The 25122-nt window shown below is 44.1% G+C and overlaps 3 non-coding genes across 3 annotated transcripts; all 3 read left to right on the top strand.

Moving 5' to 3' along the window:
* Positions 1-14500: 14500 nt before the first annotated feature.
* On the top strand, positions 14501-14573 carry trnav-aac (transfer RNA valine (anticodon AAC)). The gene has a single exon. It is a non-coding gene; the product is annotated as a tRNA-Val (tRNA).
* A 2192-nt stretch (positions 14574-16765) lies between these two features.
* trnav-cac (transfer RNA valine (anticodon CAC)) lies at positions 16766-16838 on the top strand. The gene has a single exon. It is a non-coding gene; the product is annotated as a tRNA-Val (tRNA).
* Positions 16839-18019: 1181 nt separating this feature from the next.
* On the top strand, positions 18020-18092 carry trnav-cac (transfer RNA valine (anticodon CAC)). The gene has a single exon. It is a non-coding gene; the product is annotated as a tRNA-Val (tRNA).
* The last annotated feature ends 7030 nt before the right edge of the window (positions 18093-25122 follow it).

Genomic DNA, 25122 nt, shown 5'->3' with positions numbered 1-25122 from the left:
CAACGAAAGGCCTTCCACATCGAGGGCTTGTTTCGTTTTACCTTCGAGAACCGTAACCTTTCAAGAATCTGAAAGGCCGTCAGCCCCGGTATCTGATAGCTGTGAGTATATATCTGCAGCCTGTAAGAGGTTAAAGCTTTTTATAAAGCGGTGTGGTTAAAGGTTAAACATGTCTCTTACCTTCACAGCGGTGCAAAAAGCTAAACCAGCCGAAAAACATAAGAAACGATTATTCTGTGGAGGTAAGTAAGATCTTTCAAACTTTAATGTTTTTAAAAGAGCTTTGTTTGCCCGTTGAGGGCTAATATTTAAGCGATGGGTGACCGTTTCCTGTAGGGCGGGGGGTTCTGGGAAAGATCTTTAGAAGTCCGGACAGGTCTAGGCTTGTTTCTGGGGAACGTGTTTAGAAATGACCGATTGCTGTACCGTCTGGTTAGGAAGTAAAGCCGTCCGAAAGGGTTTAGTAAGTTGTTTGGCTTATATCCCGCTATTATACTTCTGTTTTAAAGTGGTTGTAGGAAAAGTCTTGAAGGTGTTCATTGTATTTAATATTTAAACAGATCGTGAAAACGTTTGTGAAACAGGAAGTCCCGGGATCAGGAAGCGTTTACACTTGGAAGGTTCGTTTAAAAATGAAATGTTGTTGTGTGTGTGTGTGTTTTATTAACAATATTACAGTTTTTAAAGAAACATTTAAGAAACAGTTTATTTACAGCGGCTTCTCTGTTTTACATTTATTATCAAGTCCTAATAAATATATTGTCTGTAAATAATAAGGCGTTGTAGTGAATGTCTAAGGCTATTTTCAAAGGTCTAAAAAAGCTAAAGGTTTTGAATGTCCTGGACATGTTGTTTTAAGTTTGATTTCTGTCGCCGTTTAAAGATGTAAATGTAATGTATATTTTTATTCTTCCCAAGACTCTTGGGATAGTCATTCTGTGAATGAGCTATTGAGGACAATTACCCCGTCTAAGTGGGATCAAACATCTTCCCCGGTGAGATCACCGAGAGGATCCCCCACGGTGGTCTTGGAGACCCCCCAACATCTACTCAGGCCACAGCCTTCTGGGAGTAATTCAACACCCCAGATTCAGCCTGCCGCATTGTCAGGCGGAACAAATACAGGCATCCAACAACCTCAGGGGTCGCCGTCAGTCAGGGCTGACACACCACCCAACGACGGCCTGGTTTCAACATCGTCCCCCCAGACCCGTTTCTTGGCTACAGAAACGCGGAACAGTACCCCGCGCTTGGCCAGGGTGTCACCGCAAAGGCCTTCTTGGTCTCCGTCCATGAGTATACGCTCGCTCCCTGCCTCCTTCGACCGAGATTTACCGGAGCGACCATCCTTTGAAGCTGAGCCAGGCCACCAGCCCCCGGAGCTACATCCTGAAGGTCGGCATGAGTTGCTACATACTTTGTTACAAAATCAAAGACTTGTGTTAGTGGGGCAAAACCTGGTGATAGAGAGCCAAAACACCCTTATTAATACCCTTACTAACGAATTGTACTGTATTTAATGTTTTAATAGACACAAAACGCCTTACTATTGTGGGTTGTTGGAAAAATAAAAAATAAATTAAAAAATGTCCTGACTTGGTAAAAGAACTCACAAACTAAAGGATTATGAACAAGCTAGGGCCCCAAAAAGACCTTCCCGAGAGAACATCCCCGGCCCTGTTGTGAACTCCTCTGATGTCCCAATGAACCTGGAACTATTACAAATGATAAATGATTTAAATAACCCCCAATTACCACCGATAGAATGTGAATTAACAGACTTACCGGTGAACCCCGACCTGTTACAGATGGTCAATGATCTAAATAACCACCTCCCACCGGTAGCGCTTATAGAGGTTCACCCCCTAGTTCACCCCGATTTGTTTGAAATGGTGGAGGCTTTGGAGGAGCTACCCCGACCAAATTCTGCCCCTATTATAAATGATTTGAGACAATTAGAACACAGGATGGCGGCAGAAGCAGCCATCACTATAGAGGAGGGTCTTGACATTAACCGGTTGGATATCTTTGAAGGACTTTTACAGGCTTTAAATGAGCCTCCTCAAAAAGGGGGTTTTGTAGATGTCAGCAGTGGGGGTGTTCGGAATGTGGAGTGTTCTGAGACTGATAAGGCTGTGGAGGTCATGCTCTGTGAGAATGTAGGGGGTGAAGGCTTTGTTCAAAATGATGATGTGTCCAAGAGTACCAGTGATCCCGTGATTATAGATAGACCGGCCTATAACAATTTTGAAATGATTCAACGTTTTAATTTTGCAGAACTTTTAAATTGTGACAATTATGCAGAAATATTTGTCAACATACACGAGGCCTTGCAGAAAATGCTTGAACAGGTTGCTGAAAGGGTCAGACCTCGAGATGTTGTACAGTTAGAACTCAGAGGGGATGATTTGTTTAGCAACCTATCTGTAATGCTGAGTGGAGATAATTTAGACGTCTGGCTAAAATCGAAGCGTTATTGCAAAGTAACGCAGCCATCATAGCTGATGAAAGTCTGTCTCTGGTAATGAATGTGGTTCGTAACCCTGAGGGTGGGGCGCTTAGAAGACTGTCGAAATGCTTGAAGAACGACATAATTAGGACCAAGCTCAGGCAATTAGTGGTGAGTTCCAGTGGGGACAATAAGCTCTGTTTTGCTTACAGTTTAATAAAACTACTCACCCCCGACATGCCTGAACCCCAAGCTCTGCAAGAAGCTTTAATGCTTCATCAGAGGGCCGGCTTAAACTCTCAACAGATGGTTGCCTTTTCAGACATCACCAAGTTTGAGGAGTTGTTGTCTTTAAAAATTGTTGTGTGGTACCGTTGTGAGGTAAAGGAAGTATTTGTGAAATTTCAGACACATCCTGAAACCCATACACAGACACTGTTTCTCTTCCTAAGTGATAGTCATTACTTTGGAATAAAGAGTTTGACGGCTTTTTTGGGTTGTTCGTATGTTTGTCATTGGTGTTATAAGGCCTTCAATGATAAGCTTAAGCACCGATGTGACGGTTACTGTAACGTCTGTTTCAATCCGCAATGTCGTAAGGGTTTGGCCCCTACCATCCGATGTAAAGATTGCTTAAGGATTTGTCTCTCAGCGTTCTGTTTTTCCGAGCATAAGGTACAGAGGGCCGCTACTGAGGGGGTTAAAAAACTGAGTTATTGTGATCAAACTAAATATTGCCCGCAGTGTTGCCTCCAGTACCGTTTTCATGAGGTTAAACCACACAAATGTCTGGAGCCGAGATGCAGGATCTGTAATGCTGATTTAACCCCGGGGTCCGAACACCAGTGCTTTATTCAGCCGGTTAAAAAGGAGCCGCCGCACAACCGTTATGTCTTTTTTGCTTTTGAATGCAGGCAAGAAAACGGGGTCCACGTTGCTAATTATATACTCTGTATTGACATGTTGGATCGTGAGTGGTCAGCTAGCGGTGAGAGTTGTGTCAGGGATTTCTTTACGCGGTATCGCGGTCCAAAATACCTCAATTACACATTTATTGCCCACAATGCTAAGGGTTATGATTCTTACATTTTGATGAAGTATCTGGTGGAAAATGGGGTGACCCCAAAAATAATAGCTCAGGGTAGCAAGATCATGTGTTTCACCGACGAAGCTTTCAACTAACGTTACATAGACTTGTTAAATTTCATCCCCATGAAATTGAGCGCTTTGCCTAAGGCTCTGGGTTTTGAGGCTCAGAAGAAAGGTTGGTTCTGCCATTTTTTTAATACTATGGACACTCAAAATTATCGAGGGTCCTACCTGCCCGCCACTTATTATGGGGTTGATACTATGATGTCTCATGAGAGGGAGGAATTCTTTAAATGGTACAATACGGTTAAGGGAGGTGTTTTTGATGACCGAGAAGAGATGGCTGCTTATTGTAAAAATGATGTGGTGATCCTTAAAGAAGCCTGTGTGCGTTTCCGCGCCGAGGTTATCAACACATCGGGTCTCGACCCTTTGCAAAGTGTGACCATAGCGTCTCTCTGCATGAAAATGTATCGGTCCAATTTCTTGCAGAAAAACACTATAGCGGTCACCACTTCTGACAACTATCGTGCTAGACAAAAGAACTTTTCGACTGTCTCCATACAGTGGCTGGAATACCTGAGTGCCCGGGATAACATCTTCATCAGACATGCTTTAAATCAAGGGGAAGTCAAAATGGGGCCTTACTACTTAGACGGTTTTAGCGACGTGTCCGGGCGGCGTACCGCTTATGAGTTTGCAGGTTGTATTTAGCATGGCTGTCCTCAGTGCTTCGACCCAAACACCTTTAACCCCGTAACACAAAAACTCTGCAGTGATATGTACTATGATTTCCAGGAACGAATTGAAACTTTAAAAAACACCTATGGTTTGAACGTGCTGGTGATTTGGGAACACGAGTGGACGACCCTGAAGCAACAGGATGCGGGGGTACAACGGTTTATGGAAACCTTGGACTTTCCTGAACGTCTTGAGCCCCGGGATGCGTTATTTGGGGGTCGTACCAACGCCCTCTGTTTACATTATGAGGTAAAGGAGGGTGAGAGAGTAGATTACTATGATTTCACCAGTCTGTACCCTTATGTCAACAAGACCAAAATGTACCCGGTGGGGCGTCCAACCATTGTTTATCGTGACTTTCTCGAAATCGGACATTACTTTGGTTTGATCAAAGTCACCATGTACCCTCCTCGCGAGCTGTTCTTACCCGTGTTGCCTTACAGGTGTTCGGGAAAATTGATGTTCCCTCTGTGTAGAACGTGTGTGGAAACTGAAAATAAAACTACCTCTTGTCTGCACAGTGATGAAGAGAGAGCGCTGACGGGTGTCTGGTGTAGCATTGAGCTTGACAAGGCGGTGGAGAAAGGTTACAGAGTCGGTAAGGTGTATGAGGTTTGGCATTTTTCTGAAAAATCTGATACTCTTTTTGCTGATTACATTATGACCCATCTGAAAGGGAAACAGGAGGCATCGGGCTATCCCTCATGGTGTGTTGTCTCCGCGGCCAAAGAGCGATACGTTTAGCAATATTTTGAAAAGGAAGGGATCCGTCTAGAGCTGGGGAACATAACTGTAAACCCCGCCAAGAGACAAATGTCCAAACTGATTTTAAACAGTCTGTGGGGTAAGTTTGGGGAAAGAAATTACCGTCTAAACACAACCTTGATTAAAACCCCTGAACAGTTTATAGAATTTATGTTTTCCAAACAACATGCAGTATCACACTTTCAATTCTTAAATGACCATGTGGCACAGGTCCAGTGGAGGGCCCCTAAAGATTTCCCCACCAAACAGGGGAACGTTAATGTTTTCATAGCGGTTTTTACCACGGCTTACGCCCGGCTTGAACTGTACAACTTAATGGATCAGTTGCAGGAACGCACGCTCTATCATGATACTGACTCTGTAATCTTTGTCACCAGGCCAGGGGATTGGGTCCCTCCCCTCGGGGACTACCTTGGGGAGTTAACGAGCGAACTAGATCCTCAGGACCACATAGTGGAGTTTGTTTCAGGGGGTCCTAAGACTTACGCATACAGAACGGCTGCGGGTAAGACCTGTATGAAAGTTAAGGGTTTCACTCTGAACCATTGTAACAACAAGCTCATTAACATCAAGTCTCTGACGACCCTGGTAGAAAGTTTTGTAACCGAGAAAGACGCGCCTCCTCGTGAGATTATTACAGCCGGAAATCAGATCTATCGCAATAAAAAGGGGTACACGTTGGAAAATAGATCACTAAACAAACGGTTCAGGGTGGTGTACAATAAAAGAGTGTTGAAGACTGATTATACCACTCTGCCTTATGGATATTAGCGGTGGTTTTGAAAACAAACTTCAACACCCTTTCTCCTGTATTATAGCCGGTCCCTCCAATTCGGGGAAGAGCTATCTTATAAAGAACATCATAGAAGATGTGGACGCAACCGTGTCCCAAGCTCTTGACAACATAGTGTGGTGTTTCACTTGCTGGCAACCTCTCTACGATGATTTGGCTTCGAAAAAAAATAATCTGAAATTTGTGCAAGGTCTCCCCGCCTCGTTGTGTGACGATGACTTGTTCCCGCCCGGTCAAACTAATCTAGTGATCCTTGATGACCTGATGGAGCAGGCCGGTGACAACAGTGAAGTGGAAAAAGCTTTCACAAAGTACACTCATCATAGGAATTTAAGTATTATTTATTTAGTTCAAAATCTATTTTTTCAAGGTAAAAAAAGCCGCACTATTAATTTAAATGCCAATTATATAATTCTTTTTAAAAACCCCAGAGATAAACTACAGGTCACCGTCTTGGCTCGTCAAATGTACCCTAACCAGACCAAGTTCTTTTTGGAGGCATTTGAGGATGCCACCAAAAAACCCTACGGGTACTTGATTGCGGACTTAAAAGCACAAACCCCAGAAGACTTTCGCCTCAGAACAGGTTTGTGCCCGCCCGATTCGCCGGCAGTGTATGTGCTAAAGAAAAGGAAATAAATAAGAATGTCTGTTCGGATTAAAAGAAATCTGCCGCTTTTGCAAATGTTATTTGAGGGGAGCCCGCGCCATAGGAAAGCTGTGCTGGCAGGGGCCCCCTCGGATTTGATCGAGACCCTGTGTGAAATAGCTTTTAACATCTTACGCGGTTATATACCCCTAACCCCTTCTCAACATTCTAAACTCAAAAAACAAAAAGTGGTTATCAAGATCATCGCTAATAAGAAGTATTCTATTAAAAGAAAAAGAAAGAAGATTAATCAAACCGGGGGTTTTATAGGACCGCTGTTGAGCCAATCCGTGCCTTTCCTAACCAGTCTTCTAGCTTCCAGAGTGGGTTAATAATGGAATATGCTCAGAAAATGTTCTTGATCCCTCAGGAGCAGCTTGAGAAACTGAGAAAAAATGTTGTCGGGCCAGAGCCCATTAGACAAACGGCCGAAAACAACCTGGACTCTGAAATGAAAGCTATACAGGCCAGGGCCGATTTAAATCAGTATTCCAAAGCCCAGTTGTATACCAACACGTTACAGCGCTACCTCCGTCTGGTTAGACAGGGTGAAAAAGATCAAAACATTTTAACTTTAACCATGGCCTCTCAAGAAAATGGTTCTGGGGCTGATGCGGGGGGTACGGTTGATAAAGATGTTGCGGTGACCGAACCTGTTGAGAGTTCAGAGGGAGATGTTGTAACGGATGTTTTGAGAAACATGCCGGCCAGAAGCAAAAGACATGCACAATATATCCTGCACAAAATGGTTCAGAAACCGCGGGTAACGGCTTGGAATGAACAGGGTGAATTTGTTTTTAAAGGACAACTGATCAAAGGTTCACACATGTTTGATTTGTTGAAGAGTGTCACTAGCACTAATAAGGTACCCGATAGTCGCCGACCTGTAGGCTGGAATGCTTTCCTACAGGCGATGGCCTGTCTGAACATGCCCCAATCCACAGTTCCTAACCAGGTAACGCGACAAAAAATCTGTCTGTGTAAAGAGGTGGAGCCTGATCTGACTCCGATATCTCATTACTCTGACCGTGCTGAGCGACCATCCTCAGGATCTATCCATCGTTGGGAAGCTTATTAATCTCATGTTTTTATTTGTCTCCCCTGTAAATAATGACCCGACAAACAATTTTATTTTTTATTTTTTTTATTTTCAAATGTTGTACATTTATTTATAACATAACCTCTGCTTTGTATAAGAATTGTGTTGAATAAAAACAAAACTAATGATTCAAAGGCTGTTTTCATTATTTTTTCACCTTAACATGCATGACATCTTTTAAAATCCTCACAAGAACACCCCATCTGTATACATGGCTGGCTAGGGTTGTAAGTCATTGTGTTATAAGGGGGGGTCCACAGTGTCCTGACAAACTCTGCCACTTTTTTATCATTTTGGCCTAAATCCTCACTGTACAAGGCCATAATATCGGGGTATGACCTTCCTTTAGATCTATGATATAAGAAAAACACACAGTGCTGACCACAAGTGAAGGTCTGAAGACTTTGTACTTGACGACCGCTGTAAATGGTTTCTTGACAGTTGTTGAGCAGAAAGTTATTGATCTTCCGAGGGAAAGGTCTGAAATCCGGGGGGTTTGCATAGGAATCAAAAAATTCACCACGGTGGTCCTCCCTTAGATAAATAGCCAGCCAATGTTCTCCGGGCATATTTTTAGGGTGTGTGTTGATTATGTACATTGCAGGTAAATTCTTGATCTTAAATTTAGGCAGCTGATCGCAGGCGTAGACTCCTTGAAACAGTTTCCGTGAGCCGGCCAGGGCATTCATGATGTGGTTGAGCTCTCTGGTGTTCATTTTAATAATAATCATACGGAACGTTTCTCCTCTGATTCACCTCAATAATGTTGTCAAACACAGCATACACGACCATATTTACAGTGTGTGGTAGAGGCTGCTTGAAACGCATCTCCAAACGCATATTGCCCGTCATCATCAGTGAAATATGTTGTCCACACTCTTCGTCAGGGGTCAGGTTGAAACCGTACAGGGTGTAACCGCTGCAGTATTCCCGGCGATCGATCAGCAGAGTTTGATCCTTGAGATGGCGACCCGTAGCCAGTACTAGACTGTAATATTCACGAACCGCATTGCCGTTTTCAAAGTCAGGTTGAAAAGGTCTGGATGGAACCTGCACACCATCGACGTACAACGCTATAAATTCCGCGTTATAATGTTTAAAGTTAAAGGGGTTCTTGTTGTAAACCCCGGTAAATGCATCATTATCCACGAGACCTATAATAACCTGTTTTGGGAGCTGTCCTAGAAACAGATTTTCCTGGTTCATCACCCGTGTCACTGCGGGGATACTGTGGACTTTCATATAGACTCTTTCGATCGGGTACTTGGCGTTTGCCGTCATTAACGCCTGCGCGTATCCTAGTTTAACCGCCGGGGAGACGGACACTTTTTTCACAAACAGCGAGGCCGATAATATGGTCAGTTTATATTGTTCAGTATCAGGGGTCATCAGACAAAAAGCACTTTTACTACGGATCATTTTAATTTTAATGTCTACCCCGTTGAGCATGAGTTTTTCTTGGAAAAATATGTCTGCATGGATATGCCCCATTAGCTCAAAGGTCCTCCCTTCTGTTGAAGAGGCCGTTCTTTTTTGCAAACCCTTATTGAGTCCCTCTGGATCCTTGTCGTCCATAGCTTCCGGGATGTCTTTGACGAAAGGCTGAACTGTTTGCTTAGGGTCTCCTCATTATAATTAAGGATACACTCCATCATGGCTCTATAGGGGTAAGTATTGCTGCTTTGACTAATGAGCCGATCTCCCAGGGTCACATCCACCTGTGAAAATTGATGACCCCAGCGTTGGCCGTCTTCTCGACTGCATCGCCATCCTAATCAGTCACTTTACAGTTCATTAAAATAAATGTGTTATTCAAATCAATATAATCCTCGCCATTGCCAGCTATAAAAAACTCCAGAGGGGCCGTGTCTGAAATTGCAGAAAGAGGGGGAATCTCTACATATATGATCTTATCTATACTCGTTTGAGTGTATGGAACTGTAAACAGATCCAGTTCTGATTTGACGCATTCTTCCGATAGACTGTGGACAAAAGACATGTTTAAAAGATGTATCCTGAGGCTCTATTTTTCTTTCTTTGAGACTTTCTTTTTGCAGGTTTTTTCTTGTGCTGCTTCCTTCTCCGAGTGTTTCCACGATATGTTGGAGAATGAGAGATTCTTCGTTTTTTGTTAGCCACGGATCTTCGTCGCCCTGGTGGACACATGCTGTTTCTTCTTTTACCCCCCCTCCTCGCCATTACCATGAGACCCGAACCCTCCTGATGCTCATGGCTAGCTGCCCGGTTCATAACATTGGTGAACACGTCACTAACAATATTTTTAGCCGCTGATTTCAAGTGGGGTCTGGCTATAGCAAAGCCTCTCTTAAGCAGGGGTACGGCCATTCTAAAGAGACCATGAAAGAGTCCTCCTAGACCGGCGCCATACATTGTGGGGGCTCCTACAAAACCGGGCAAGCCGTTCCCGGCTTGCATCTTGTAATAATCCACATAGGCGCTAGGATCTACATAACCCCTCGAGGTAGCCATTTTAATAATGTACAAACTGTTTCAGGGGTCGAAAATGTAGTTTGACAATAACTTTACTGAAGCGGAAGGGTACGTTGATATTCTGATCCGATTTTACTTCGATCGTGATGTTGTCAAATTGGGTCTTTGAGACTGGTACGTAGTGTGGCTTGTCATAAGTAATTGTGACCATGTCATTGCTTTTACCTTTAATAAGTACATTTCTCAAAAGGGGGACATAACTATCCCCGATCCTCTGGTGGGTTATGATATCCGTATACACATAAAGAGTGTAAAAGCCGCCCCACCACTTCTGAGAACCTGCTCTCTGTGTCAGAATAGATCCCAAATATACGCCCCAGTTGGCCGCTGGTTTGAATGCTAATACCTGGTTTTGACACCTTGTACACTCTGTTTTTAATAGGGTTGTAATATAGCTTGATGTTGGGGGTGCCTTCTGAGAACTGTTTATGCATCTCATCTAATATTTTATCCACATTGTCATAATAACCTCCTTGTATCGTGAATGTCCATTGACTCTTTTTAACATCATCAAAAATGGCGAAGGTGGCATCCTTATCTTGTAATACAGCCCAAGTGTAAGGATACTGTATTTCCGCCAACCCCACTTCCCACGACCCCCTTAGATCTATAGATTTTCCAAATTGTACCGTGTAACTGGATATTTCATTTTTAGGGTATATATCGAGAGAGGCGTTACTGGGTAGAGTCACGTAGAAGCCTCCTGATTCCATCTTGAGTATCGAAAGTAATGCCCACAACACACCCGCGGGCAAGTTGTTATAAGGATTGAATATCGCAAACCTGTTGTTCCGGGACCCAACTATTGAACTTTTCAGGCCATCCAAGCCATTTCATCAACACATATTTTTTCCGGTTCTGGGTTTTTTCAGCTAATATCTTTTCAACTCTGTATACACTGTCTTTACCCACAATAATTTTTTGTAACTCGGCTTCGTAAAACGTTCCTTCTATATCCTCCCCGTCATAGTCTTTTAACCGGTACACGGGTGGGTCTCTAGCCAACTGTTCGGTAACTGTAAAATATTCGTCAGAAAATGTTTCTTCATAACCTTTGGCAAAAGTACTCCTTAGCTTTGAAACGCGAACCACATCACCGATGTTGAACTTATAAGTAGTTTTTCCCTTCTTAATAAATGGTCCGTATAATTTTTTATAGACCTTAAAAGAATTACTTTGATCAACATCTATAGGCTTCATTTTAATACTGGTGTGATACCCTTGGTTGTAAGCATCGATAAAATCCTGAACTTTATCAAAATACTTGAACGTGTTGACCGCTGTAAAATATCTCCACATTTTGGTCTTTATGGTGCGGTTAAACCTCTCCACTACCGATGCCCTAAGCTCATTACCGGTGGTGAAATGATGTATTTTGTGTCTCTTCAGTAGATTCTGAAATTCTCTGTTGAGAAACTCTTTTCCTTTATCAGTCTGCAGTTTTTTAGGACATCGACCCTGGGACAATATATCCTCAAAGGCCCTTGTCACCGCCCGACCTGTTTTATTATGTAGAATGCGAGCCCAGGCATATTTTGATAACACATCGATACACATCAACATCAATTTGTGACCATTGTTATGTTTTGATAAATTTGACATATCGACTAGATCCATTTGCCATTGTGAGTCTATGTCAGTTGCATATACGCGGTTTCTTTTAAAGTTAATCCTGAGAGGTTTATGTAAGGTATAGGCGTCTTGTTCCCGTAACCATTCTGAAACAACCACATCATTAACCTTCACTCCGGCCTCAGCGAGTCCTCTTTGAAAACCCTTCTTACCCGCCAAACCCCCAATCTTGGCTGGGTTGTAGTATAGTTCCTGCATTTGGGGAGCTTGCCGAGTCATTCTGTCAAATAACCACACAGACCCACACTATGCGCAAAGTTTTTATACAAGGTTTTTTATTCAACTTCAGGAGAGCAGATACCCCTTTTAAGACATTTGAGAAAAGTATAACATACACAACAATTTTTTCTACGGTCCAGACAAAATGAAATCAGATGATTGGTTACTTGATCTATATCAACAAATATACCTGTTTCTTTATCTTGTAGGCACACACCTCAGTTACATATGTAAATAAAACAACATTATGACCTATTTTAAAATTAAACAGAGGTGTATTAAACAGGCTCAGTAAAAGGTCATACAGATGTTGATGAAATGGCCTAATATCATTCTTGGCCCCCTTGAGCCCTTCATCCCAGTGTTCGTACCCCCCGGTCTTTGTTACAGCAGCCATTCACTTTTCCAGGTTTGAAAGTTGATCCTCATCGATGGTTAAATCTGTAGAGAAAAGGCTCGCGTTGGCTACTTTTCTGTCAAGCACATGGTGTAATAGCGCTCTCAGGTTAGCTGCAGAGTGTTGATGACAGAACCAGTTGCAGAAGCAGTCCAGAACATTCCCCATGTTCAAAGTCCCTTAGTTCAGGTCAGAGTCTGAATCAGTGGCGTAGATGTCGAATTCTTCGTCGCTGCCCCCAGCTTTAACTTCTTTACGGAAGAAATAAGCTTTTAGCTTGCCAGCGGTTTTTCTACTCGGCTCATCCAGGTCATTGAGCAGCTGCCCAAGTTTCTCTATTATAAACGGCTCCTTTTTCAGCTCCAGCAAAATCTCATCTATGATTTTCTGGACTTGTCCCACAGTGACATGTATGTGGGAGTAAGAGAGCGCCTTGATTAGTGCCGGTTTCAGCCACGGTTTGTTCAGTCTTCTGTAAAACACGTTGAAATAGAACAGGAAATAGTAACGGTCTGGTTCAAACAAACAACTGTGTCTCAACTGACTGGGGTGATTCACTTCACACCCCCGACAGACTTCTTTCAGAGCTCGGTCGATGAGAGCACTCAGAATATACACCAGGGTGCTTTTAACCACTCTGCTTACTTGGTCACATACCCCGGGCATAAATCCTGCGTCTTCATCACGCCCCCGGGACAGTCCGATGCTCATTGGGTCGCCTGGTGGTTTGTGGGGTGTTTCTCCATCCATTGGACTGACCCCCTCCTGAGACGCACAGACGGTAGACAGTTCGGCAAAATCGAGGCCCTCCATGAGCTCCAGAGGCTGGGGATCCCCGAGACTCATTTGGACATCCATCGCACCGCATGTTGTTTCGTCCTGAGGGACCGGGGTCTGAGGTCTTGGAGAGTAACCACAGTCAAAGGGTTCCAGAGTGTATACAAAATCTGGGGAATAGAACCAGGGGTGATCCCGGGTTTGAAGAGGCCTGTAGAGCCTGTCGACGTCCGCAGCTTTCGGGTAAGACATTCTCTTTAATTTTAAACCATGAATGAATTGTTGCACCTTTTATCCTATCTCTTCACTACGTCACGACACACCGCCCTCTTAGAAGAGAGTAGCCCCTGAGCCGTCAGACCCCCCTCCAAAACCCCACACGTCGTCTGTCGTAGTTCTGCAAGCTTTCCCATTCACACCTTTCAAAACCCTGAGTCGGAGACTCCATTTCGCATTCTCTTGGACCCTCTTGCAAGCCTTCTAGAGTCTTATCCACAAGCCCCAGATCTCTCCAGGCCATCACCTTCAACCAGTCCTCATAAGAGTATTCAATTACCGTCTCAAAAGGTTCCAACGTACCCTCCTTCTCTCCCAAAGCAAGAAGCTCCACTCCAACATAGCTGGGATCCCTTTTAAAGCGGTAACCCCGTCGAGCCCCCCAGAACAACACCCAGGAGCGTTCAATCTTCAAATTGGTGAGTACAGGAACCCTTGCCCGGGATTGTTTCTTGCGGGGTTTCATGTTGATGTCGCTGGACATGTTGAAGAAGCGGGATGTTTCAGAAGCTGAGAATTAAAGAGGTATTGCCTAAAAGAAGCGCGGGTTCTTAAATAGAGAGGAGAGTTTCGGGGCGTTGCCTTCAGAGGGGTGGGGGTATTTATGGGTGGCCTTGTTGTTCAGGGTTTTATGGGTGCACACTTTCTGACGGATATGACGTAGGAATAATTAAGGAAATAACTCTACCTAAAATCACGCCCCCCAATTATGACGTAGGAATATTAATAAGCTTAGGGCATACGTCATAACAAAATAGGCCGCGCCCAAAAAACCCTACTATCTACTCTTATGTAGTTGAAGGCGCAGTATAGCTCTCATAGTCTGGTGGTGACGGAAGACCACCAGCCGTTTGAACAAGCCATTCAGCATCACCTTGTTGGGTTAAGTGCAGGCACTGTCAGAGCGCAGGGCGTCCTGCCTTTGAAAGAGTTTCCGAAGTGTCCTGATGTGCCCTTTAGCAATGCCAAACAGGTCTGTGAAAATGGCATCCTTTCGCGGCACTTCAGACGCCATCTCACAGTCTAGCCGACCTGAAACGCCTGAGCCCGTTTTACCAGCAGGTTCCAACGGTAACCGTTTGAAGCAAGAGGCGGCGTTGTCAGTTTCTGTAGTGTAGCGGTTATCACATTTGCCTAACGCGCGAAAGGTCCCCGGTTCGAAACCGGGCGGAAACAGCCTGCTTTGGGCCGGCCCTTTTCGTCCTGCTTGCCCTCGTGGTTCCCTGCAGGCGGTGGGTGGCTTTTCTTCATTGGAGTGCCCGAAATCGGTGCTCTCAGAGCGTCCGTCCGTCGACAGGTTGAAATTGTAAACGCTGGTGTAGCCACTTTTAATTAAAATCTGATGATGATGATGATGATGTTGTTGTTGTTGTTCTTGTTGTTCTTGTTGTCGTCGTAGTCGCCGTCATTATTATTGTTAAAGTAAAGCAGTAGTTAGATTTGTTGCTACCGTAAGGTGTAGAAGGCACAATAGCTCTGATAGTCTGGTGGTGAAGGAAGACCACCAGACGTTTGAACAAGCCATTCAGCATCACCTTGTTGGGCTAAGTGCAGGCACTGTCAGAGCGCAGGGCGTCCTGCCTTTGAAAGAGTTTCCAAAGTGTCCTGATGTGCCCTTTAGCAATGCAAAATAGGTCAGTGAAAATAGAAACCTTTATCTCACAGGCTGGCCCACGGGAAACGCCTGTGCGTGTTTTATCAGCCTGCTTCGATGGGAGCCATTCGAAACGCCAGGACGGGTCGTTTTCCGTAGTGTAGTGGCTATCACGTTTGCCTCACACGCGAAAAGTCCCCGGTTCGAAACCGGGCGGAATCAACCTGCGGTGCACTCGTGCCAGTGCCATGTTACCCGTCGCCATCTCTCTGCCCCAAGGCCGGCCGTCGTTTTCTCTTCCTCGGAGTGGCAAGAAATCCTGACCTTGAGAACAAACGGTCGCAGAAGGGTAGCTTTGCGAGGCGCTGGAACTCACACTTTTAAAATCGATACATGTTGTAGCTGTTACAATACGACCGTAGCAGGATCAGCGACATTGCTGTTACTCTTATGTAGTCGAAGGCGCAGTATAGCTCTGATAGTCTGGTGGTGACGGAGGACCTCCAGCCGTTTGAACAAGCCATTCAGCATCACCTTGTTGGGCTAAGTGCAGGCACTGTCAGAGCGCAGGGCGACCTGCCTTTGATAGAGTTTCCTAAGTGTCCCGAAATCGGTGCACTCAGAGCGTCCGTCCGTCGACAGGTTGAAATTGTAAACGCTGGTGTAGCCACTTTTAATTAAAATATGATGATGATGTTGTTGTTCTTGTTCTTGTTGTTGTTGTTGTTCTTGTTTTTCTTGTTGTCGTCGTGGTCGCCGTCATTATTATTGTTAAAGTAAAGCAGTAGTTAGATTTGTTGCTACCGTCAGGTGTAGAAGGTACAATAGCTCAGTGATTGTCTGATGGTGGCACAAGACGAGCAGCAGCTGTTTGAACAAGCCATTGAGCATCACCTTGTTGGGGTAAGTGTAAGTCTTGTCATAGCTCAGGGCGTTCTTCCTTTGAAAGAGTTTCCAAAGTGTCCTGATGTGCCCTTGAGCAATGCAAAATAGGTCAGTGAAAATAGAAACCTTTATCTCACAGGCTGGCCCACGGGAAACCCCTGTGCGCGTTTTACCAGCCGGCTTCGATGGGAGCCATTCGAAACGCCAGGACGGGTCGGTTTTACCAGCAGTCTCCAACGGTAACCGTTCTAAGCAAGAGGTGACGGTGTCAGTTTCCGAAGTGTAGCGGTTATCATGTTCGCCTAACGCACGAAAGGTCCCCGGTTTGAAACCGGGCGGAAACAGCCTGCTGTGGGCCGGCCCTTTTCGTCCTGCTTGCCCTCGTGGTTCCCCGGAGGCGGTAGGTGGCTTTTCTTCATTGGAGTGCCCGAAATTGGTGCACTCAGAGCGTCCGTCAATCGACAGGTTGAAATTGTAAATGCTGGTGTAGTCACTTTTAATTAAAATCTGATGATGATGTTATTGTTGTTGTTGTTGTTGTTCTTGTTGTCGTCGTGGTCGCCGTCATTATTATTGTTAAAGTAAAGCTACCGTAAGGTGTAGAAGGCACAATAGCTCTGTGATTGTCTGATGGTGGCACAAGACAAGCAGCAGCTGTTTGAACAAGCCATTGAGCATCACCTTGTTGGGGTAAGTGTAAGTCTTGTCATAGCTCAGGGCGTTCTTCCTTTGAAAGAGTTTCCAAAGTGTCCTGATGTGCCCTTGAGCAATGCAAAATAGGTCAGTGAAAATAGAAACCTTTATCTCACAGGCTGGCCCACGGGAAACGCCTGTGTGCGTTTTACCAGCCGGCTTCGATAGGAGTTATTCGAAACACCAGGACGGGTCGGTTTCCGTAGTGTAGTGGCTATCACGTTTGCCTCACACGCGAAAGGTCCCCGGTTCGAAACCGGGCGGAAACAACCCGTCCCCCATCTCTCTGCCCCAAGGGTGGCTGTCGTTTTCTCTTCCTCGGAGTGGCAAGAAATCCTGACCTTGAGAACAAACGATGTAAGAAGGGTAGCTTTGCGAGGCGCTGGAACTGACACTTTTAAAATCGATACATGTTGTTGCTGTTACAATACGACCGTAGCAGGATCGGCGACATTGCTGTTACTCTTATGTAGTTGAAGGCGCAAAATAGCTCTGATAGTCTGGTGGTGACGGAAGACCACCAGCCGTTTGAACAAGCCATTCAGCATCACCTTGTTGGGCTAAGTGCAGGCACTGTCTGATCGCAGGGCGTCCTGCCTTTGAAAGAGTTTCCGAAGTATCCCGAAATCGGTGCACTCAGAGCGTCCGTCCGTCGACAGGATGAAATTGTAAACGCTGGTGTAGCCACTTTTAATTAAAATCTGATGATGATGATGATGATGATGTTGTTGTTGTTGTTGTTGTTGTTGTTGTTCTTGTTGTCGTCGTGGTCGCCGTCATTATCATTGTTAAAGTAAAGCAGTAGTTAGATTTGTTGCTACCGTAAGGTGTAGAAGGCACAATAGCTCTGATAGTCTGGTGGTGAAGGAAGACCACCAGCCGTTTGAACAAGCCATTCAGCATCACCTTGTTGGGCTAAGTGCACGCACTGTCTGATCGCAGGGCGTCCTGCCTTTGAAAGAGTTTCCGAAGTATCCCGAAATCGGTGCACTCAGAGCGTCCGTCCGTCGACAGGTTGAAATTGTAAACGCTGGTGTAGCCACTTTTAATAAAAATCTGATGATGATGTTATTGTTCTTGTTGTTGTTGTTGTTCTTGTTTTTCTTTTTGTCGTCGAGGTCGCCGTCATTATTATTGTTAAAGTAAAGCTACCGTAAGGTGTAGAAGGCACAATAGCTCTGTGATTGTCTGATGGTGGCACAAGACGAGCAGCAGCTGTTTGAACAAGCCAGTGAGCATCACCTTGTTGGGGTAAGTGTAAGTCTTGTCATAGCTCAGGGCGTTCTTCCTTTGAAAGAGTTTCCAAAGTGTCCTGATGTGTCCTTGAGCAATGCAAAATAGGTCAGTGAAAATAGAAGCCTTTATCTCACAGGCTGGCCCACGGGAAACGCCTGTGCGCGTTTTACCAGCCGGCTTCGATGGGAGCCATTCGAAACACCACGACAGGTCGGTTTCCGTAGTGTAGTGGCTATCACGTTCGCCTCACACGCGAAAGGTCCCTGGTTCGAAACCGGGCGGAAACAACCCGCGGTGCACGCGTGCTAGTGCTTTGTTATCTGTCCCTGTAACGCGGCCGGCCATCGTTTTCTCTTCCTCGGAGTGTCAAGAAATCCTGACCTTGAGAACAAACGATCACAGAAGGGTAGCTTTGCGAGGCGCTGGAACTGACACTTTTAAAATCGATACATGTTGTTGCTGTTACAATACGACCGTAGCAGGATCGGCGACATTGCTGTTACTCTTATGAGTAGATAGTAGGGTTTTATGGGCGCGGCCTATTTTCTTATGACGTATGCCCTAAGCTTATTAATATTCCTACGTCATAATTGGGGGGCGTGATTTTAGGTAGAGTTATTTCCTTAATTATTCCTACGTCATATCCGTCAGAAAGTGTACACCCATAAAACCCTGAACAACAAGGCCGCCCATAACCTGTTGTTCTTGTTGTTCTTGTTGGTCAACTGTAGAGTGTGAATGGGTCGGCTCTTCCTGTAGTGTTTGGGGGTCTTTTTTAAATATACATGTAATGGTTTAGTAAATCTAAACCGTTATAAGATCAACAAGTTCTGTTGTCTGTAATGGTCCCAGGTCTTAACAATGCCAGTTTTGAATAGTGCGTTTATCATATTCACACTGTCTCTGTCTGTCTCTCTCTCTCTCTCGCCCAATCATTTTATAAGATCAACAAGTTCTATTGTCTGTTATGATCCCAGGTCCTAACAATGCCTGTTTTGCATAGGGTACTTATGTTATCCACACTGTATCTGGCTCTGTCTCTCCCCTCAAATTTAATTAAAAATAAAATTAAAAAAGAGGGTGTGTGTGTGGGTGTTTGTGTGTATAGGTTAATTGTTTTTGTAAAAAAAAAAAAAAAAAGCTGTGGTTATATTTTATCTCTCACATAATGTGTTCAGTCGTTTTACTTAAATACATTCTAGGGTCTTAAAGCTCATAAGAGTTAGACTTAAGATAAGGATATGCTTTTAAGGTATTTTAGCAGTCTCAATCCCTGATGATAAGGAATCGTTTAAAAAATAAAAACAACTGATCACTCAATGCTAAATAGATCACAACACTCAAGGCTAAATCACTCACACCATGGGTGGCGGGGGTGGGCTCAGACAACAGTACGTATGGCATGTGGTATCAAAACATTCAGAATACTTTTAACCTATATAATTTATAAGCTTTGTAAAATAAATCCAAATATCTCTTTTGCGGGGATAAACGCTGTTCTGAGTAGTTTGTGACTTGTTTAATACCAAACAAAGCATCGCTATAAAAAAAAAAAAAAAAAACACTGTAAAAGCGCTAGTTATTTTAGATCTTTATAGTTATTTTCTTGGCTCAGGTTGTTTTTTAGCGCTTATAAAGGCCTGAAATATTCTTAGTGGTTTGTTGACTATAGGTCTTGATGCACAAAGGCCAGACCAGAACAATGCCTTACACGCAGATCCGGCATGTGGCCATCAGTATAAGTATGAAGGTCTGGTCTTCAGCTCGACAGACTCTTACTGACCTTTCGATTTAAGACTAAAGATCAACAATGTCCGGAAACAACATCAGCGACTTCGATTTAAATGAGTTTTTAGGCAAGTCTTCAGATTATTTTCATTGACTCAGAGCGTGTTGTGTGCATGTATTGTAAATAAGGCTATAACATCTGTTTTAAGTTCTGTAAAATTATTTTTCAGCCAGTCAACAGGAGTTAATTCCCAACGCTGAGGAGATCATCTGGAACAACGACGGTAAGATTTTTGTGTTTGCGCTCATGGGTTCTTATGTATGGGTGTGTGTGGTTTTGAAGCGGCTCATTAGAGTTATGAAAACGTTTTAATATATATTAATGCCGGTCTCTTTAATTACACAGAAACTATCGAAAGGCCTGTGATTAATGTCTCCGAGGATCGACCAAGAGAAGTGGTTGTCCCTAGACAGACTGTCTGCCGACCGGGTAAGAACTAAACCCCTGTTTGTTTGTATAACGTTTCTGTAAGATGTTTGAGTCCAGTTTTGTTAATTTTAAAAAATTATCCTGTCTAACAGTATTAAGAAACGTGGTTCGAGACAACGAAAGGCCTTCCACATCGAGGGCTTGTTTCGTTTTACCTTCGAGAACCGTAACCTTTCAAGAATCTGAAAGGCCGTCAGCCCCGGTATCTGATAGCTGTGAGTATATGTCTGCAGCCTGTAAGAGGATAAAGCTTTTTATAAAGCGGTGTGGTTAAAGGTTAAACATGTCTCTTACCTTCACAGCGGTGCAAAAAGCTAAACCAGCCGAAAAAAATAAGAAACGATTATTCTGTGGAGGTAAGTAAGATCTTTCAAACTTTAATGTTTTTAAAAGGGCTTTGTTTGCCCGTTGAGGGCTAATATTTAAGCGATGGGTGACCGTTTCCTGTAGGGCGGGGGGTTCTGGGAAAGATCTTTAGAAGTCCGGACAGGTCTAGGCTTGTTTCTGGGGAATGTGTTTAGAAATGACCGATTGCCGTACCGTCTGGTTAGGAAGTAAAGCCGTCCGAAAGGGTTTAGTAAGTTGTTTGACTTATCTCCCGCTATTATACTTCTGTTTTAAAGTGGTTGTAGGAAAAGGCTTGAAGGTGTTCATTGTATTTAATATTTAAACAGATCGTGAAAACGTTTGTGAAACAGGAAGTCCCGGGATCAGGAATCGTTTACACTTGGAAGGTTCGTTTAAAAATGAAATGTTGTTGTGTGTGTGTGTGTTTTATTAACAATATTACAGTTTTTAAAGAAACATTTAAGAAACAGTTTATTTACAGCGGCTTCTCTGTTTTACATTTATTATCAAGTCCTAATAAATATATTGTCTGTAAATAATATTGCGTTGTAGTGAATGTCTAAGGCTATTTTCAAAGGTCTAAAAAAGCTAAAGGTTTTGAATGTCCTGGACATGTTGTTTTAAGTTTGATTTCTGTCGCCGTTTAAAGATGTAAATGTAATGTATATTTTTATTCTTCCCAAGACTATTGGGATAGTCATTCTGTGGATGAGCTATTGAGAACAATTACCCCGTCTAAGTGGGATCAAACATCTTCCCCGGTGAGATCACCGAGAGGATCCCCCACGGTGGTCTTGGAGACCCCCCAACATCTACTCAGGCCACAGCCTTCTGGGGGTAATTCAACACCCCAGATTCAGCCCGCCGCATTGTCGGGCGGAACAAATACAGGCATCCAACAACCTCATGGGTCGCCGTCAGTCAGGGCTGACACACCACCCAACGACGGCCTGGTTTCAACATCGTTCCCCCAGACCCATTTCTTGGCTACAGAAACGCGGAACAGTTCCCCGCGCTTGGCCAGGGTGTCACCGCAAAGGCCTTCTTGGTCTCCGTCCATGAGTATACGCTCGCTCCCTGCCTCCTTCGACCGAGATTTACCGGAGCGACCATCCTTTGAAGCTGAGCCAGGCCACCAGCCCCCGGAGCTACTTCCTGAAGGTCGGCATGAGTTGCTACATACTTTGTTACAAAATCAAAGACTTGTGTTAGTGGGGCAAAACCTGGTGATAGAGAGCCAAAACACCCTTATTAATACCCTTACTAACGAATTGTACAGTATTTAATGTTTTAATAGACACAAAACGCCTTACTATTGTGGGTTGTTGGAAAAATAAAAAATAAATTAAAAAATGTCCTGACTTGGTAAAAGAACTCACAAACTAAAGGATTATGAACAAGCTAGGGCCCCAAAAAGACCTTCCCGAGAGAACATCCCCGGCCCTGTTGTGAACTCCTCTGATGTCCCAATGAACCTGGAACTATTACAAATGATAAATGATTTAAATAACCCCCAATTACCACCGATAGAATGTGAATTAACACACTTACCGGTGAACCCCGACCTGTTACAGATGGTCAATGATCTAAATAACCACCTCCCACCGGTAGCGCTTATAGAGGCTCACCCCCTAGTTCACCCCGATTTGTTTGAAATGGTGGAGGCTTTGGAGGAGCTACCCCGACCAAATTCTGCCCCTATTATAAATGATTTGAGACAATTAGAACACAGGATGGCGGCAGAAGCAGCCATCACTATAGAGGAGGGTCTTGACATTAACCGGTTGGATATCTTTGAAGGACTTTTACAGGCTTTAAATGAGCCTCCTCAAAAAGGGGGTTTTGTAGATGTCAGCAGTGGGGGTGTTCGGAATGTGGAGGGTTCTGAGACTGATAAGGCTGTGGAGGACATGCTCTGTGAGAATGTAGGGGGTGAAGGCTTTGTTCAAAATGATGATGTGTCCAAGAGTACCAGTGATCCCGTGATTATAGATAGACCGGCCTATAACAATTTTGAAATGATTCAGCGTTTTAATTTTGCAGAACTTTTAAATTGTGACAATTATGCAGAAATATTTGTCAACATACACGAGGCCTTGCAGAAAATGCTTGAACAGGTTGCTGAAAGTGTCAGACCTCGAGATGTTGTACAGTTAGAAATCAGAGGGGATGATTTGTTTAGCAACCTATCTGTAATGCTGAGTGGAGATAATTTAGATGTCTGGCTAAAATCGAAGCGTTATTGCAAAGTAACGCAGCCATCTTAGCTGATGAAAGTCTGTCTCTGGTAATGAATGTGGTTCGTAACCCTGAGGGTGGGGCGCTTAGAAGACTGTCGAAATGCTTGAAGAACGACATAATTAGGACCAAGCTCAGGCAATTAGTGGTGAGTTCCAGTGGGGACAATAAGCTCTGTTTTGCTTACAGTTTAATAAAACTACTCACCCCCGACATGCCTGAACCCCAAGCTCTGCAAGAGGCTTTAATGCTTCATCAGAGGGCCGGCTTAAACTCTCAACAGATGGTTGCCTTTTCAGACATCACCAAGTTTGAGGAGTTGTTGTCTTTAAAAATTGTTGTGTGGTACCGTTGTGAGGTAAAGGAAGTATTTGTGAAATTTCAGATACATCCTGAAACCCATACACAGACACTGTTTCTCTTCCTAAGTGATAGTCATTACTTTGGAATAAAGAGTTTGACGGCTTTTTTGGGTTGTTCGTATGTTTGTCATTGGTGTTATAAGGCCTTCAATGATAAGCTTAAGCACCGCTGTGACGGTTACTGTAACGTCTGTTTCAATCCGCAATGTCGTAAGGGTTTGGCCCCTACCATCCGATGTAAAGATTGCTTAAGGATTTGTCTCTCAGCGTTCTGTTTTTCCGAGCATAAGGTACAGAGGGCCGCTGCTGAGGGGGTTAAAAAACTGAGTTATTGTCATCAAACTAAATATTGCCCGCAGTGTTGCCTCCAGTACCGTTTTCATGAGGTTAAACCACACAAATGTCTGGAGCCGAGATGCAGGATCTGTAATGCTGATTTAACCCCGGGGTCCGAACACCAGTGCTTTATTCAGCCGGTTAAAAAGGAGCCGCCGCACAACCGGTATGTCTTTTTTGATTTTGAATGCCGGCAAGAAAACGGGGTCCACGTTGCTAATTATATACACTGTATTGACATGTTGGATCGTGAGTGGTCAGCTAGCGGTGAGAGTTGTGTCAGGGATTTCTTTACGCGGTATCGCGGTCCAAAATACCTCAATTAAACATTTGTTGCCCACAATGCTAAGGGTTATGATTCTTACATTTTGATGAAGTATCTGGTGGAAAATGGGGTGACCCCAAAAATAATAGCTCAGGGTAGCAAGATCATGTGTTTCACCGACGAAGCTTTCAACTAACGTTACATAGACTCGTTAAATTTCCTCCCCATGAAATTGAGCGCTTTGCCTAAGGCTCTGGGTTTTGAGGCTCAGAAGAAAGGTTGGTTCTGCCATTTTTTTAATACTAAGGACACTCAAAATTATCGAGGGTCCTACCCGCCCGCCTCTTATTATGGGGTTGATACTATGATGTCTCATGAGAGGGAGGAATTCTTTAAATGGTACAATACGGTTAAGGGAGGTGTTTTTGATTTCCGAGAAGAGATGGCCGCTTATTGTAAAAATGATGTGGTGATCCTTAAAGAAGCCTGTGTGCGTTTCCGCGCCGAGGTTATCAACACATCGGGTCTCGACCCTTTGCAAAGTGTGACCATAACGTCTCTCTGCATGAAAATGTATCGGTCCAATTTCTTGCAGAAAAACACTATAGCGGTCACCACTTCTGACAACTATCGTGCTAGACAAAAGAACTTTTCGACTGTCTCCATACAGTGGCTGGAATACCTGAGTGCCCGGGATAACATCTTCATCAGACATGCTTTAAATCAAGGGGAAGTCAAAATGGGGCCTTACTACTTAGACGGTTTTAGCGACGTGTTCGGGCGGCGTACCGCTTATGAGTTTGCAGGTTGTATTTACCATGGCTGTCCTCAGTGCTTCGACCCAAACACCTTTAACCCCGTAACACAAAAACTCTGCGGTGATATGTACTATGATTTCCAGGAACGAATTGATACTTTAAAAAACACCTATGGTTTGAACGTGCTGGTGATTTGGAAACACGAGTGGACGACCCTGAAGCAACAGGAAGCGGGGGTACAACGGTTTATGGAAACCTTGGACTTTCCTGAACGTCTAGAGCCCCGGGATGCGTTATTTGGGGGTCGAACCAACGCCCTCTGTTTACATTATGAGGTAAAGGAGGGTGAGAGAGTAGATTACTATGATTTCACCAGTCTGTACCCTTATGTCAACAAGACCAAAATGTACCCGGTGGGGCGTCCAACCATTGTTTATCGTGACTTTCTCGAAATTGGACATTACTTTGGTTTGATCAAAGTCACCATGTACCCTCCTCGCGAGCTGTTCTTACCCGTGTTGCCTTACAGGTGTTCGGGAAAATTGATGTTCCCTCTGTGTAGAACGTGTGTGGAAACTGAAAATCAAACTACCTCTTGTCTGCACAGTGATGAAGATAGAGCGCTGACGGGTGTCTGGTGTAGCATTGAGCTTGACAAGGCGGTGTAGAAAGGTTACAGAGTCGGTAAGGTGTATGAGGTTTGGCATTTTTCTGAAAAATCTGATACTCTTTTTGCTGATTACATTATGACCCATCTGAAAGGGAAACAGGAGGCATCGGGCTATCCCTCAT

Source organism: Amia ocellicauda, assembly GCF_036373705.1.
Source record: "Amia ocellicauda isolate fAmiCal2 chromosome 11 unlocalized genomic scaffold, fAmiCal2.hap1 SUPER_11_unloc_3, whole genome shotgun sequence".
NCBI lineage: Eukaryota > Metazoa > Chordata > Actinopteri > Amiiformes > Amiidae > Amia > Amia ocellicauda.
Note: the sequence above shows the minus strand (reverse complement) of the source record. Positions and strands in the feature narration are given on the sequence as shown.